The sequence below is a fragment of the Ursus arctos genome, unplaced genomic scaffold (genome assembly GCF_023065955.2).
Source record: "Ursus arctos isolate Adak ecotype North America unplaced genomic scaffold, UrsArc2.0 scaffold_3, whole genome shotgun sequence".
NCBI classification, from domain to species: Eukaryota; Metazoa; Chordata; class Mammalia; order Carnivora; family Ursidae; genus Ursus; species Ursus arctos.
Genome location: NW_026622985.1, coordinates 69,904,221 through 69,921,707, shown reverse-complemented (window position 1 = coordinate 69,921,707; position 17,487 = coordinate 69,904,221). Strand labels below are relative to the sequence as shown.

At 37.0% G+C, this 17,487-nt stretch overlaps 1 protein-coding gene across 1 annotated transcript in view; it reads left to right on the top strand.

Annotated features, from left to right (window-relative positions):
- The window catches only part of TFEC (transcription factor EC), a 623,128-nt gene that overhangs the window by 242,976 nt on the left and 362,665 nt on the right, over positions 1–17,487 (top strand). The gene's annotated exons all lie outside the window — the stretch shown is intronic.

The window sequence follows — 17,487 nt, the reverse complement described above, 5'->3', positions numbered from 1 at the left end:
AAAACAACATGTAAGACAGAATTTTCAGTATGCATCTGGAGAACATTCTGAATATGTTCTTTATTTCAGGGGCATGTATTTCATTTGAATCTAATAAATTAAAATATTTAAGATCAAATCCTTTAGTTTTAAATGGTTTTATGATGCTAACACAATGTCATGGAAAGTGACACAAAATGATAGTATGGTATTTGGGAGTATATGTTTGACAACTGTCCCAGGTTTTACAAGTACTCCCAAATCCCTAGTAGGGAGTATATGTAAACACCTGGATTAGTTCCAGATTAGGTGCTCAGGTCAGGGGTGCTGGATCGTGTGTGTCTACTGGCTTTCCTCCCCTCATACACCGTTTGGACTTCCTCGTAATCCTTCCCCATCTCACCCCTTCCCCACTCCCTTATATGTAGAATAGGGTTACTAGATAATGCAACTCCAGAGGATGACATTTACATTAGAGTCTATGTATTCAAATGGTACCCCCTGGAGTTGTGCAATGGTTCAACCTGTTGACCATAGGAAGTAGCTAGCCCTATCCAAGAACTAGCCAAAGTAACATCCAAAGAAATAGCAGCTTAGAAGTACAAATTCATGGTGCAAATACTCTTTTCTTCTTTTTCAAATTATTTTTTAATTTAAATTTGAATAACATATAAGGTATTATTTGTTTCAGGGGTACAGGTCTGTGATTCATCAGTCTTATATAATACCTGGTGCTCATTACAACACATACTCTCCCCAGTGTCCTTCACCCAGTTACCCCAACCCTCCCCCCGCCCCCCCCCCAGCAACCCTCAGTTTCCTATGATTGAGAATTTCTTATGGTTTGTTTCCCTCTCTGGTTTCATCTTGTTTCATTTTTTCCTCTCTTCCCCTATGATCCTCTGCCTTGTTTCTCAAATTCCACACTTTCTTCTTAACAAACTATGTTTTTGTTTTGTAGGGTATACCATTGTTAACCTTTACCCTCTACTCCCAGCTTGTTCCACCCTACCTATACCTCCAGGTGTTAAGTATAGACAGTTACAACACTGACACCTGACCACTTTATTGCCCTGTTATTTTGTAACATATTTTTGGAAACCTATTTAATATAGAAAAGCTTTTGGATTTTTTTTTCTATTTCTCTTTGATTTTGGAATGGATATTAAGGAATATCCTACCTAAACCTCTTCATATCTTTAATGATTAAAGATAACATACAATAAAAAAAGGTAACTTAATATACAATCAAAAGTATCACTATTCTTTTTTTTTTTTTTTAAGATTTTATTTTATTTATTTGACAGAGTTAGAGACAGCCAGCGAGAGAGGGAACACAAGCAGGGGGAGTGGGAGAGGAAGAAGCAGGCTCATAGCAGAGGAGCCTGATGTGGGGCTCGATCCCATAACGCCAGGATCACGCCCTGAGCCGAAGGCAGATGCTTAACCGCTGTGCCACCCAGGCGCCCCAGAAGTATCACTATTCTTCTTTTAGTTTGGTCAGGACAGTGTTCTGTCACTGACAAGAGAACTGGGGCTTGTACAAGAGCCTCAAATAAACTCCATGACATCAATGTCAAAGGCTAAATGATAAATGCTAACATGTTTTACTTTGTGTTAATAGTCCAATTATTATGTGTTATTTATGAGTTGCCTAAAACCTTATTTTCTCTTTTTTTTTATTATGTTCAGTTAGCCAACATATAGTACATCATTAGTTTCTGATGTTCAATAGTTCAATGATTCATTAGTTCTGTATCATACCCAGTGCCTGAGAATCTTATTATCCAGATGTTTCTTTTTCAAAAAGTATAACCAACCAGAGAAATAGATTCTATAAATTTGTGTTCATTACATAAAGTAAATTCATAATACAATCATCTTGTGGGGTAGAAGCTGAAGGGCAATTTTCTGATTTCCTTATTCTCACTGTATATTACTGTATATTGAGACTTATCAGTCAAATATTCATTCTTTTAGATAAGTAGGCTATTTTTAGCCAGGAACTATTTGAGGTCAGGGACTTTACCTTATTTATCTTAGTTTCCTTAATGCCTAGCATGGTATTTGGCATATCATAAGTACTGAATGTGTGTTTGTGGAAGTTTAATATTCTTTTTTGGATCTATCTTAGTTTCACTGTATCTTTGAGGGAGAGCAAGGAGATATACAAAAAATATTCTGGATTTAGATGTCAGTTGTTTTTGTTTGTTTCCAGGGACATGTCAATTCCTTTTATTTTGCAGCTAATAGAATATTCTGACAAGGTAGCACCATTTTAATTTTTCTGAACCATAGAAGTAAATTGAACGAAAGCACTACTTCAAATATATATTAAAATTTCAACAGGATAATGTGTTGCTACTGAGATTTTTTAAATTTAATTTTTATTGTAGTAAATATATATAACAAAATTTATCATTTTCACTGTTTTTAAGTGTGCAATTAAGTGGCATTAAGTACATTTACAATGTTGTGCAACCACCACCATTATTCATTTTCAAATTTTTTTTGTTTTTCTAAACAAAATCTTAGTACCCATTAATCCATAGCTCCTATTCTTCCCCCTGCCCCCAGCCCCTGGTAACCACTATTCTACTTTCTGTCTCCATGTGAATTTGCTTATTCTAGATGTCTTATATAACTGGAATCATACAATATTTGTCTTTTTGTATCTGGCTTATTTAACTTCGCACAGTGTTTTCAAGACTCATCCATGCTGTTAATTTGAACATAATGGACATATGTAGCTCAGTTTATGATAATAAAACCAGCTAAGTAGAAGTACCTGTGAACCCACAAATAGTAGAAATGAAACTGCCAAAAAGAAAAGTAGGGGTAGCCCTTATAGTGAGAGGTAAATGGTGATACATACTCAAATGCCATACAAAATAACATGTAGTTATTGCCAGAGAGTTACCTAGAAGGAACATGTAGCACTGAGTGCTGCTGACTGAAGCCACACCATGATATCTGGAGAGCTAGAGGACTGGGACTGTGTTGGACATCTTTAAATCCCCTCAGAGAGGGAGTCGGCGTGACACAGGGGGCACCCAATTGGTGGAACTAATGAAATAACCATGTACTTACAGTAACCTTTTCCATAACGTTGTCTTGTGTTGGGTTGATAAATCAATTTTGTCTTTATAAAACACTTTCTATAATCACTCTCTCTCTCCCCATGTAGCTTGTAAGTGCTTACATTCCATAAGATGCCAATTATATTCCCTTGAGCACAATAGATGTTTGATAAGTATTATTTGCTTGAGTGATTGTCAAGAGAATGTGGCAGAAAGGCTCTTGCTTCTTGTTTTGGAGCATCTTTTTAAAAATTAGGTTGCCTGGCACATGGAAAGTAGCCTTCAGTAGCCCTTGTTTTTATTCTGTGTAGGACTTTCATTCCAGAATTTAGAAATGTTAGTTAATACCTAATAGATGCATCTTCCATTGGTCTGATTCTTGAGAAAGTACTTAATTAGCCCACTATTCTACCAGTAGCTTGCTCATTACTAGATTACTTATTAGTTTACTATATTCCTAGATTTTCCCTGTTGTGGGGATGGTACTGGCCAACACAAGGTCTAAGAATCATGCTACGTAGGAAAACGGAGACGGGAGCAGCACTTGAAAAGTCTGAACATTTCTCTCTCTTTTTCTGTGGAAATAGATAAGACAACGAGTTTCTGTGCTTTATTTTTTGTCATCATTATGCATACTCACTAAACATGGATTCCAGTTAATCCTCTGCCAACAGGAACATTCAAACAGATGCTTCAGAGATGGAATCCTTAAGATAGTGTTATTTCTTGAGTCAAGTCTTTGATTCCGTCCCTGTGATTCTAAGCATGGTCTCTCACTTTCTGTATCTATGAAAGAATTGACCTAAAATCTTTATTTAGGATGTTATGAGAAATGTGAGAAAATCTCATGAGAATTAGAGCACTGTAACTCACATTTTAAAAAAGTTTGTCAGCATCAGAATGCTGTAAAAGAATGAATGACTACAGTCTGGCCTAAACCATAGATGGCTTTTCTTCTTGGTGAAAGGGGTGGTGGTAATTTTCAGAGATTTAATTTTTTTTTTTAAAGATTTTTATTTATTTATTTGACAGAGATAGAGACAGCCAGCGAGAGAGGGAACACAAGCAGGGAGAGTGGGAGAGGAAGAAGCAGGCTCATAGCGGAGGAGCCTGATGTGGGGCTCGATCCCACAACGCCGGGATCACGCCCTGAGCCGAAGGCAGACGCTTAACCGCTGTGCCACCCAGGCGCCCCAGAGATTTAATTTTTTTAAAAAGATTTGTTTATTTATTTTAGAGAGAGAGAGAGAATGGGAGGGAGAGAGAGGGGGAGAGAATCTCAAGCAGACTCAGCACTGAGCACAGAGCCCAACTTAGATCTCACGACCATGAGATCATGACCTGAGCCGAAACCGAGAGTTGGTTGCTTAACCAACTGTGCCGTCCAGGCACCCCTCAGAGATTTAATTGAAACCACTGTGGCTGTAGGAGAGAATTTTTTTCAAAGGATGTCTTTTGGAATGTCTCACTTTTTTCCCCGTTAGTAAAAATAGTAGGGTTAACAGTTAAGTTTTTAAGGGAAGATAATTTGGCATCATTTAATTTAAGTCAGTTTATATTTGGGATTAGGAATTGACTTTAGAGATTGCATCAAGAGACAAATAGTTCATTTGCCAGGAAGCTGAAACCATTTTATCTGTTCTTTCTGGCATGGTAAAACACGAAATTTTCATTTAGAAAAGGTGATTTATTGTGAGCTAGACTACCCACTAAAGGTCAAGTAAAAAGTAAAACATTTATACAGACTAAACCAAAGTTCATAATTTATGCAAGAGAATAGTATATTAAGACCTGCATTAGTTTCTAATGCTATGTAACAAATTACCACAAACTTAGTGCCTTAAAGCAACACAAGGTTATTATCTCACAGTTCCCATGGATTAGGAGTCCAGGTATGGCTTGGCTGGGTCCTCTCCTCAGTGTTGCACAAGGGTGCAATGAAGGCAATAACTGGACCCGGAATTTCATTTGGGGTTTGGGGTGCTCTTCTAAGTTCATTGATTGTTGGCAGAATTCAGTTCCTTGAGGACTGAAGCCCTCAGCTCAACTAAACCAGTGGGAAGAGGATGAGATGCCATCAGGGAGTGGTCAAGGAGATAACAATGGTCAGCAGAACATCCTCGTTGACGTGTGAAGAGTAGGGGAGTTGCTGGTCAAGAGGGCTGAGTGCCACAGAGAGCAGAGGCAGATGCCCATAGGCAGTGGGTGTGACAGTTTGGAAGTTATCTGGTGATCCTGGAGGCAGCAGTTTATAGTCACTAAGCATTAATAAGCTAATGGTTTCAGGGAAAGAAGGTAGAAAACAGAAGAGATTCTTTCCCAGTGTCATCAAGTGTGCTAATCAATTGTAGCTACTTTTCACAAATAATACATTTGCCACCTCTGTCACTTTTAGACATGCATTGTGTATGATATTTTCACAGGTCATAGCTTACTTCTACAAAAATTAATTTTTCTGTAAATGGAATGTATTTCTAGTGTAAGTCTCCTTTCTACCTAATGGTAGAAAACTTTATCTTTAAGTAAATTCGATCCATGTAGAAGTGGATCTTTCATTTCAGGACTTTAACTTGGTCAAAGAAGAGCTCAGTGTCCTGCTCTGGAGATTCAGCCATACACATGACATCTAGGCTCCTCTGGGGAGGGTGCGTTTGGGCCTCAGCTATTCTCTGACGTCTGCTGGCACACGCTGAGATGGAAATCATCTTGTTTGTTTGTGGGTATATTTCCACTGCATTCAGTGCGATGTTGCAGTCCTATGGACCCTACCATCAGATTTATGTAGGACTATTTCTATTCTACCTACTTCTGCCTTTCCCCGCCCATATACCAGACCCATCAGGTATTGATAGTTCACTCTCAGACTCTTCTAGTTTCCCCTAAGAATTTCAGAAAACTGTCAGAGGCCCACTGGTCATTTCTACCCAATGGCTGATGTGCATACTAGACCAGATGGTATCTCGAAAGTGTTCATTATCTCCTTGGATTTTACCTGTCCCCTTAGATAGCCTCAAACATGTCTGGCTGGATTACCCAAAATTGTCTTCCATCCCCAATCTATTATAGGCAGCCTAAGGGTGCAGGGTATCAGGCCCCTTCTCAGGACTTCAGAGAGTCCTCCCTCCTCTCCCCTTCCCTCCCTCCCTTCCTTTCTTCCTTTCTCTTTCTTTGTTTCTTTCTTTCTTTCTTTTGGAGTTCAGAGATTTCTGAGCTGTCTTCCATTCTCCACAGAGCTCCCTCCAATCCCAGACCACCTCTATCTTGTTTGCATGGGTAAAGGTTATGTAGCTCTTCGTACTTTTTTCCTTTTCAGTCTGTTTGTTAAATGATATGAAGTTTTTGTTAGATTTGATCTTCTCTAGAGATTAGTCTTTTGAGTTTCAAAATACCCAGGTCTTCTGAATTAGAATCCTTGGCTTTCATAATGACTCCTGCTATGAGTTGCAAGAACTTATTTGGAGCTAAAGCCAAGAACTGGCGTCTGATTCTGCATGCAGCTGTGTTAGTTGTGCCTCAAGCCAATGTGTGTCACTCATGTCATAGGGCGATGGTCTCAGAAAGAGTGTGTGTTTGGGTCAGGGGAGGGCCGGGGCGGTGATGCTGTTGATGAAACGGGGTGGTGATGCCAAGGACTGGAGAACCTGGTATCTTAAATTCTTATCCCTTAACACACTTATGCAATATGTGAAATTCAGATATCTGTTAAAGAAAGCTTTTCTTTGACTCCTCTTTGAATTTTTAGAGGACCTAGGGCCTTTTAGCCTAGAGAAAATTAGTCTCTGGGAGCTGTTGATTGGTGTTTTTAAATGTTCACGGAGCTGTTGGGTAGGGCAGCCACCAAAAAGAAGGAGGAAAGGAAGTCTCATGCATTGAGTCCTCATTTTGTGCCGATACTTTTAGGCATTTTGCTTCTGTTATTAGGTTATTTGTTTACAAGAACCATGTGAGGGTATTATCATCATATTCCTACAGTAGAGAAACAGAGACTCAGGAAAGTTAAGCAACATATCCTTAGAGAAGGAGCAAGACAAAATAATCACAAGTACAGTTCTGGAGCCAGACTGTCTGGTGGTAAACCTGGCTCTGCTACTTACTAGCTGTGTGACATTGGACAATTTACTTAACCTCTCTGTACCTTGGTTTTCTTAACTGTAAATGGGGGAAATGATAATATGTACTCTTAGGGTTGTGAGAATTAATGTGCTAATATATACAAAATAATTAGAAGAGTGCCTGGTACTTAGTAAATGCTATAGAAAGGTTTTTATACTATTATTATTCTTATTGTTATTATTATTTTAAATTATCCTAGCCATAAAGCTATCAAGTAACAGAGTATGAATGTGAATATAGAACAGTCTGTTTTAAAATAAACATATTATCATACTTAATGTAATACCATATATTCAGATGTGTTAAATTTTATAATTTCTTCAAGAATTTCCTTCCATAAATATTATTAAGCTTTTCCTATATGTCAGGCACTGTGTTACATAGCATTGAGGAAATGCTTTGTATACATACAATTACATGTTGAATGCTACCACATCAAGAAAATTGGGCAGATGGATTGTGTCACATTTAGAGCTTGTGCTCCAAATGGACCTCATCAGGGGTCTTGGGAGAAAATCTAGGAGGGTTCAGTTCTCCACCCAAGAAGCTCTGACCCCTAACTGGGACAAACATACCAAACATATTTAGAAACTTGAAAAATGACCCTACATCAAAAGTCATACAAATACAGCCTCCACAGTACAGGGCTTGATTTATAACCAAGTAACTTCCTACATAGGTAATGCTATTTAATAGTAAGGATGTACTTATTCAGTGATGGTACCATAGGGTCAAGGACACATGCATTAAAGTCAGATACACAAAAGGAATCATAAATTCTAATATTCCGTAATTAAGATAATGTCCTCCAGCCCCCAACCCACTGGCTAATTGGCTGGAAGTGAAACAGGCAATTTAAACTTGTCCACTAACATGATCTTAGTTTTTCCAGTTTAAAATAATCTTACATAGGGTTAACACAGTCTGTTTTTGGTAAATACCTCATCTCTCAGGATTTACCCATTTTTCTTTTATATAGTGGCATCTTATTTCAAGGGGAAGCCTATGTGTTTTTATGCTATGAAGAAAAGGGTCTTTGGTCCATGCACTGTGACATGGATTAACATATCTAGTTTCCAAGTTATCAAAATAGGGAAGACAATGCTGGGTTCAGTTAATTTCTAAAGTCACATGTTCACAAGAACTTTGAAAAATGGTAGTACATTGACCTGATGCTCTTGAAATTTCAGATTGTGGTTGTGTCTTCATTTATAAGGCCCTTAAGTACAGCAACAACAATAAAAAATCCCCTGGCCTATTTTAATAACACTGACTGTGGTCTTAAGACTACTTGTGTATATTCAAGGTCACATATCTCATTATTTTAAGTATATTAACCTTAAACACTTTTGCTTGATATCCAAATTGCCTTTGGAATTACATCAAAAACTAGTGATGTACTGTATGGTGACTAGCATAATATAATAAAAAATATTATTATTTTTAAAAAAAGAGAACCATTTAAATATTTTGTGCTGAATAAGAAAATGTCAAGCCAATTCTCACAGCACCATTTTACTGATTTTTGGCAGTGCTTAGGATACTTAAATGTGAAACACACTAGAATAAGTAGATTTTTTCAGTGTCCACTTTTAAATTTGAGTTAAGGGATACCCCAAATAATGAGACGTTCCATTTATAAATGAGCTATGAGCAGTGGGGGAAGGCATCAACTCTAGAAGAAATTTTAGAAGAAAATTTAGAAAATTCTGCTGAATTTAATATCTACAAGGACTAATAATTTTTTTCAAAGTGTTTTTTGAAAGGACAAAAAGATTCCTTTGTGGTAGAATTTTTTCTTTTACTTTATGTTTGAAGTTGAAATGCACATTATCCAGATTTTCCTCAAATGCTTTAACTGTTTAAAAGATCTGTTTAGAAGGATGCCTGGGTGGCTCAGTCGGTTAAGCATCTGCCTTCAGCTCAGGTCATGATCCCAGGGTCCTGGGATGGAACCCCCGCATCACGTCCCTGCTCAGCGGGGAGCCTGCTTTTCCCTCTGCCTGCAGCTCTCTCTACTTGTGCTTGCATGCGTGCTCTCTCTCTCTGTCTCCCTGATAAATAAATAATTAATCTTTTAAAAAAAATTTTAAAAATAAGAAATCTATTTAGAAATATTTTCTTTACTCTCTGAATTTAAATTTTTAATTTTTTTGTAAATAAAAATAATTGCAAATGTCTTTTTGTGAAGAGAGCATCAATATAGCAGATATCAGACTTCTATCTTTAGAAAGGCCTGCTTGCCAGGTTGAGAATTTGAATTTCAGGGGTTTACCCACCATTCCCTAACTGAAAAGGATGGTTTATTATGCCTAGAATGCAACACAATGTAGTTTGTGTTGAAAACCCTTTTTCCTTCTGGGAGTTTGGAATTTTGATATATACGAAGCAGACAGTGTCTACATAACCAACCCCCAATAAAAACCTTGGATGCTGTGTCTCTGGTGGGTTCTCCTGGGTACAGCAATGCATGTTGCTGCATTTTCTGTTGGTGAAGAGCATGTTCTGTGTGACCTCTCATGGGAGGAGTGAGCATAAGGAAGCCTGCACATGAATTCCTCTAGATTCTGCCTGTGTCTCTTTTCCTTATGATGGGCTGTCTAACCTTAACTACATTGCCATTTTAAATATGCTGAATCTTGTGAATCCTTTTAGGGAATCTCCAAATAAAGAATTGTCTCAGGGAAGCCTAATACTTACACCTTTGCAATATTTAACAATTTTTTTTAAGAAACAAGTAAATTGATATAAAAATAGAAAAGAACAGATGTTCCAAAACTACTGATTTATAGGGTTTTCATAACAAAGATTGATTAAATTTTATCTCCTCATTCTGACAAGAAAATAGGCCAAACTTTCTTTTTCCAGTGTTATGATAGCACTTCATAGTCCCTAAGATATGACAGGACATCAGAGATCTCTGGTTTCAACTAAGTACTGAATACAGAAAACGAACGTGCAGAATTTAAAAAGAAATCCTGTTGTGTGAATGGCATAAATTTTAATCCAAATAAGGTTAAGAGTGGCCCTTTATAACTATTGGGCCCAGAGGGGGGAAAAATGTAGCTGGGCTGGTGAATGTGTAACAGCTGGCAAGCCTCTGCTGCCAGCTCTTATTTTAGATTACTCAGAGTCCTGGCTCTATGAAATGTAATTCTGATTCTCAAAGAACTTCATTTCTTTTTCATTTTCTTGGGCTCATTAAGTTAGTAAATGTGAAAGGAAGTGTGACTTAAAAGAGTCTATCGTAGGTATGATGATGAATAACAAGTCAGAAAAGCAGACAGCTGTAGCTCTTGGTGTAATGAGTTTTAAGCTGATTCCTTAATGTTGCCAGTTAAACTATTGTGAAAACTTGCCATTGACTAATTGCATGCTGGCTTATTTAGAAGGGGAAGTCTGCAAGCCAATTAAATAAATCTGAAACGGTTGTATTCCCTGGGCTGTCTCAAAGTACCTATTTATAAGTATGCGAGGGCTTAGGATACATTTTTTTAAATGTTAGTAACAGATTTCAAAATCCCATGAATTCTATTTTAATTTCATTGAAGGCAGTGAAATGCATTACAGATTTTTCTGTAATAGAAAATAAAAATTAAAAGTAAAAAGTCAGTTTGTATAATGTGAAGACTGTCTCTGGTTGCAGATTGTGCACAAATAGTTTAACCTAACCTGAATGTGAATGGAAAAGTTATTGTTGTCTTAGTATAAAGCATTTATACATTACTTTTTTTAGTGTTTTGAAATGTTATGTATAATTATAAGAACGTACTTTATTGCCCTTGTTTCACAATTAATTCATTGAATCAACATATGTCCACTGATTATTACAAAAAAAAATTATGAACAATAAGTCTCCCACTGATGCATAGAATTCCACACACTTTTTTCCTAAACACTGAAAAGTATCACTTTTATTCATGCCTTCCTGCGTTAAAATTCTCTTCTTTCCTGGTTATTTACCGTTTAAACATATGTCTCCCTAACCTCTACCTAAGTCCCATCCTGTGCTTTTCTCCAGTGGTTGACAAAGGAGTGCTGTAGATACTATTGATTGAAGATCTCTATTTTATTGAAACGATAGCTTTCTCTTTACTGATTCCCTTATCTAACTTCCTGGCCACCCCGAGGAAAAGCACCATAATACTGAAGCCTCAGCCACTACCCTGATTTGTAAGTGCTGTGTGATTCCTCCACCATATCCAGTTTTTTCCTTTCTGTTTACGTGCCAGAGAATGTTCTTCATGGTTCCAGCAACTTCATGGATCTCTCCTTTACCCAGTTTCCCTTTCATTGACTGATTATATATATATATATATATATATATATATATATATTCATATTCATATATATTTATATTTATAAATATATATTTATGTATTTATATATAGCATATATTTGTATATTCATAAAATTTATATATATATAAAATATATATACATCTTGCTGAAAGAATTATTTCACACAAAAATACATTTTATTTTTACCTGCTCAGAACTAAGAAAAAACAAAATAGCATAGATGTACATGTCCTCTGATTTCCTCCTACATGCTCATTTTATCATCCAGAGTCCTTTAGACAAGGCCTAATGCTCTAGACCAGTGAGCCTTTGGTCACTTGCATAGGGCCTTCATGATTGTTGCTTTGTTTGTATTACTCCTTCATTATTACTTAATGATTTTATTTAAATCAATTGAGTAATTAGCATGGTCTGTTTCTAGTTTAAATAAGCTCACTACCTCTTATAGCCTTTGATAATATTTGCACAATTATGAAGCTAATGTCCTAGTTATAATTTTCCAATATACATTGAATTGAATAATAGTTGAAATATGAAATCATCATAACAGCTCTGGCTACACTAGAACTTACTGAACCTTGTGTGTAAATTACCAATTTCTAATGTTTATTCTTCTGATGTTTTATTTCCTTTATTATAACTCTTCTTTCCCATCTCGCCGTTGTAAGTCCCCATTCATGTCCCTTCCTGCCTTCATGATCTGGCTTAAGTCAACTTCCTGAACCATTCTGTTGATTTTTTCAGTCTCTTTCCTTCTGTACTTCATACTTGCACATTATGATATTCTAAATTTCATTTAGTTTTATTTTCCAGTAGTTCAAAGGTATTCATGATTTTCTCCCCTCCCCCTTGGTATATTATATTCTTTCTCAGTGCATATTCTTTCTCAAATGTCTGAGTTTCTTGAGGATAGAGATGATTATCTTTTAGTTCTATGATATCACTTCCCTACCTAATACAAGGATCTAAGCTCCCATAGATTTCCAATAATGCTGATAGATTAATAGCTGTATAATGGATGGGAGGGGAAACACCATAATGTTTGATTTTTGTTTTTATAGCCTTAGTTGGAGAAATAGAATCATTTCTATGGTATGAAAATTAAGATTCCTTGATCTTTCAGGCCAGAATAATAGCATGTGTAAAGGCTTAAAAGTAAGGAAAAACACAGAGTATTGGGGAAATGAAAAGAAGCAAGAGTATCTGGAGCACAGGCATAAGAACAAAGTAGGGAACGATATCACTGGGGAGGTAACCATGTCAGGTAGGGCCTCAGAAGCTGTAGTAAAAGGTCTCAATTTGATCCTGAGTCAGTGGTGTGCGCTTGAAGAGTGACATGTTATACAGGAGGTGTATAGAAGGTGGCCATATTGAAGAGAAAGAAAGACAGATAAGTTATAAGCCTCTGCAACAGTCTAAGCAAGAGATGCTGCTGACCTGACTTAGGGTAATGGCTCTGGGGAGAGATGATGTGGACAGATTTGAGGATTATTTCGGAGTTAGAATCAATAGGATTTAGTGATTAGCTAGATTGGCATATGAGGCAGACAGAAGAGTCTAGGGAAACTGGCGGACTACTGGTTTTGACAATGAGTGGATAGTTGTCCCATTCATGAGCAGAGCATAGAAAGATCTAAGACTTGCTGAAGAAAACAATAAATTCAATATTGCATGTCAAAGCTGATTTGCTGGTGGTGCATACAGAGTGAGTTATTTAAGAGGCAGTTTGACATGTCAGAAACTCAGAAGAGAGACCTGGGCTTGAGACAAAAATTCAGGAATTATCACCATAGAGAGGTATTCAAATCTAAGGTAAAGGAATACATTTCCTAGTGAGAATTGGTAGGAGATGTGTGGAAAGGGCTTCAGCTGGACACCAAAGACCATAATACTGAGGGCTGGGCAGAAAAGGAGGAGATTGCCGTGAAGGCAGAGCAGCAACAGCCAGAGGTGTGATGAGCATGGTGAGTGTGGAATCACAGAACCAAGGGGCTTGTTCCAGGAGGGAACTCTCAACAGGGAGGTCAAATAAGAGAGGGATTCAGAAGTGACAAAGGGATATGGCCACATTCTGGTTGTTAGTAACCGTGGCAAGATCAGCTTTTGTGGGAATCAGGCCCATATGATGGGAAAGCATCTACCTCAAGATAACAGCATGTAAGGATGCTATATTAGTCAAGGTTCTCCAGAGAAACAGAACCAATGAGATGTATGTGTGTGTGTTTGTGTGTGTATGAAATTTATGTATATCATATATATGTGTATTGTATATATGTATAAATATATGTGTTTATATTATATGTATATGCAATTATATAATATATCATTGATTATAAAGAATTGGTTCACGCAATTATGGAGGCTGGCAAGTCCCAAGATCTGTATCTGGTGAGTCAGCAATCTGGAGACCCAAGAAGAGCCAATGTTTTAATTCATGTTCAATGAAGGCAGGAAAAAAACCCAGTGTCCCAGGTTAAAAATTGTCAAACTGAAAGATTTCTCTCCTATTCAGGTGAGGGTCAGCCTTTCATTTTATTCAGATCTTCAACTGATTGGATGAAGCTCACCCAAATTAGGGAGGACAATCTATGTTAGTCTACCAATATAAATGGTGATTTCATCCAAAAATACCCTCTCAGAAACACCCAGAATAACGTCTGACCAAATATCTGAGCATGCTGTGGCCCAGTCAAATTGACATAAAATCAGCCATTACCTGTTATGATGCCCCACTTTGGTAAGCACCTATATGAACATCAGAAATAGTCAAGAGGCTTTTCAAAAGTTCTGAGCTATCCCCTCAGAATTCAGTCAGTTGTGGGTAAGGCCACTGTCTTACTCTCCTAGGGCTGCCACAACAAACAACCACAAACTGGGTAGCTTAAAATAATAGAAAGATGTTTTCTCACAGTCTGAAGGCTTAAAGTCTGAAATCAAGGTGTCATCAGGGCCATACTTCTCTTAAGATTCTAGGAAAGAACGCTTCCTTGCCTCTTGCCAGCTTCTGGTGGCTCCTGGCCATCCTTGGCATTTTTCTTATAAGGACAGCAGTTATTGGATCTAGGACCCACTCTAATCCAGTATGACCTCATCTGAACTAATTACATCTACAAAGACCCTATTTCCAAATAAGGTCATATTCTGAGGTTCTGGGTGGGTATGAATTTTTAGGGGGCACTATTCATCTTACTACATCTATTAAATAAGCATTGATAGTAAATACTCCAGTGGGTTCTGATGCAGGTGGTTCACAGATCACACTCTGGGAAACACCATGCCTGCAGACTGCTTTTAAGGTAAAGATGGGGGTTGGCTCAGGTAGGTGGGCAGAGGAATTCCCTGAAAGCTTAACCCCACTATGACTGATCTTTAGGGCCAAATATGGGCAAAGTCATCTGGATTTCTAAATGGCATTAGCTCTCTAATCTCAAGAAATCTCAAGTGAAAAAAGATTTCAGCCTGATTTAGAGTTCAACGTCATTGCCAGAACTTAAAACTGATTACCTTGCAATCATAAAGGCCAAGGTAGCACTGTCTTGAACATGGTTTTATAATATCTCACTCGGAATTAGGTTTTGAAATGACTACATTCAGAAATAGTTGAATCTATTCAACCTACCCATTAATGCTTTTATTGGATGAAAGCTTAAAAAAACAAACAAGTTACCCAGGAAAGTACAAATTCACAGAGGGGACGATCTCATAGGGGCTGCAGATATTCAATACATAAACACACACAGAATTAACTATTTGGCATCCTGAGAAGCCAGAAGATACTGCAAGGAGGCATGATGCCCTCATTAGTTTGAATTCAAGAGCACATCATGTAAATAGTTTTTAATATCATTTAATACAGTTATTTACTTTTATGCATTATTTACTTTTATGCATTTTGCAAAGTTTGGACTTGAAATCTTCTGAAGTTGGCAAACAATAGAAATTTCTTTTAAAATTTTTATGGGACATATGAAAAATATACCACATGAAGCAACTTATGAGCAAGATATAAAGTAGAATTCTGAGTTATGAGCTTTCATTATTCCCTTGAAACTGTTCCATTCTGTTGTACTTATTGGGTACCTGCTATATGCCCAGAAATCTTTGCTGGGAAGTTCCAGCTAATGCAAAACCATAAAGTGTGACTAGTTCATTGTTCTGAGCCCTGAGAGGCCATCAAGGGCATATAAGACAAAGGACAAGCACATTCAACAGCTTTAGTAAGAAACTGAAAGAAGGTGTCATTCGAAACAGAAATTAAGAACATTGAGGTGTATTCTCCCATCTCAGTCTAGCGAAGAACCTTGAATAATCAAGGAGATACATCTTTATTGGGAATTTTGTCATACTTGGAAGATACATATCAAAATATCTGAGAGAAGGAACTAATATTACAAAAGCCTGTTTTTATTAAATTCTACTGTTGCAATGATGTGCAACAAGTAATTTAATAGAGATCACGATATCAAAAAGCAAAGTACCATGAGTGTCTATTTGGAAGATGAATTTTTAAAAGAAAACAAAAAGGTTATCTACAAAAGATTAATGAAGATAGACTGGTTAAAAAATAGTCCCCAGTGGAGCTGCAATAATGTTCCATAGAAAGCCTTTATTTGGGCAGCGTTTATGACAAGGCACCCATGGTGAACTAGTAACTCATACAGAACTAACACTGTTATTGCTGTTATAAAACACATCACATAGGTTGCTTTCTTGAACTGTATGCACTTGTATGTAATTTTTATTAATCAGGTATGTAAACAAAAGGATAAGTTAGATACTCTTTTAAGCTTTCTCCTAGACCTAGGATTTTATGATATTTAAGAAATAACTATTTTTACCACTCTAGAACAGAGATAACATGGTAAGAGCACATTATGTTAAAGAAGGAAGGAAGCAGGGCAGAGAGAGGAAGGAGGGAGCGGGAAGGCCTTGGAGGTGCTGCTGTTATTTGCTTCCTATCCTTGGTCATGGGTTATCACATACTGAGAATGAGGAAGCTTAAGTGGAGGACAAAGGAAGCCTCCCACCTCCCTCCGCCAGCAAGCACAAGGCTGAAGACAGCTGTGACCTTTCCGACCACAGAATCAAAAAGGTGTCTCTGCTACATCTATTTTGTGCCTGAAAGGTGGATGTTAATTGTTAATCTTGCATTCATAATAGCCAAGGAGAGCAATGTTTTGTATATAGTTTTATAATATCTCATCCACTATTAGGTTTTGAAATGATCACATTCAGAAATAGCTGAATCTGTTCAACATATCACCTAATGTTTTATTGAATGAAAGCTTAAAAAAATCAAATTTCTCAAAAAAGTACAAAATCATTGAACTAGTCACACTTTATGGTTTTGCATTAGCTGGAACTTCCCAGCAAAGATTTCTGGGCATATAGCAGGTACCCAATAAATACAACAGAATGGAACAGTTTCAAGGGAATAATGAAAGCTCATAACTCAGAATTCTACTTTATATCTTGCTCATAAGTTGCTTCATGTGGTATATTTTTCATATGTCCCATAAAAATTTTAAAAGAAATTTCTATTGTTTGCCAACTTCAGAAGATTTCAAGTCCAAACTTTGCAAAATGCATAAAAGTAAATAATGCATAAAAGTAAATAACTGTATTAAATGATATTAAAAACTATTTACATGATGTGCTCTTGAATTCAAACTAATGAGGGCATCATGCCTCCTTGCAGTATCTTCTGGCTTCTCAGGATGCCAAATAGTTAATTCTGTGTGTGTTTATGTATTGAATATCTGCAGCCCCTATGAGATCGTCCCCTCTCTAAAGACTACAAGGTGCAATCCTGGTGTCTAGCATAGTACACAGTGAATTCTCAATAAATATTAAGAGAAGGGGAAAGGAAGTGTGGCAACATAAGAGAATTAATGTTCCTTGAGATTGTACTAGATACAAAAGCCCATCACTCCCTGAACATGATTCAGCTTTTAAACTAAAAATGAAAATAGGTTAAAAAGTAATAATTTGAATATTTGCTCTTGCAATGAAGT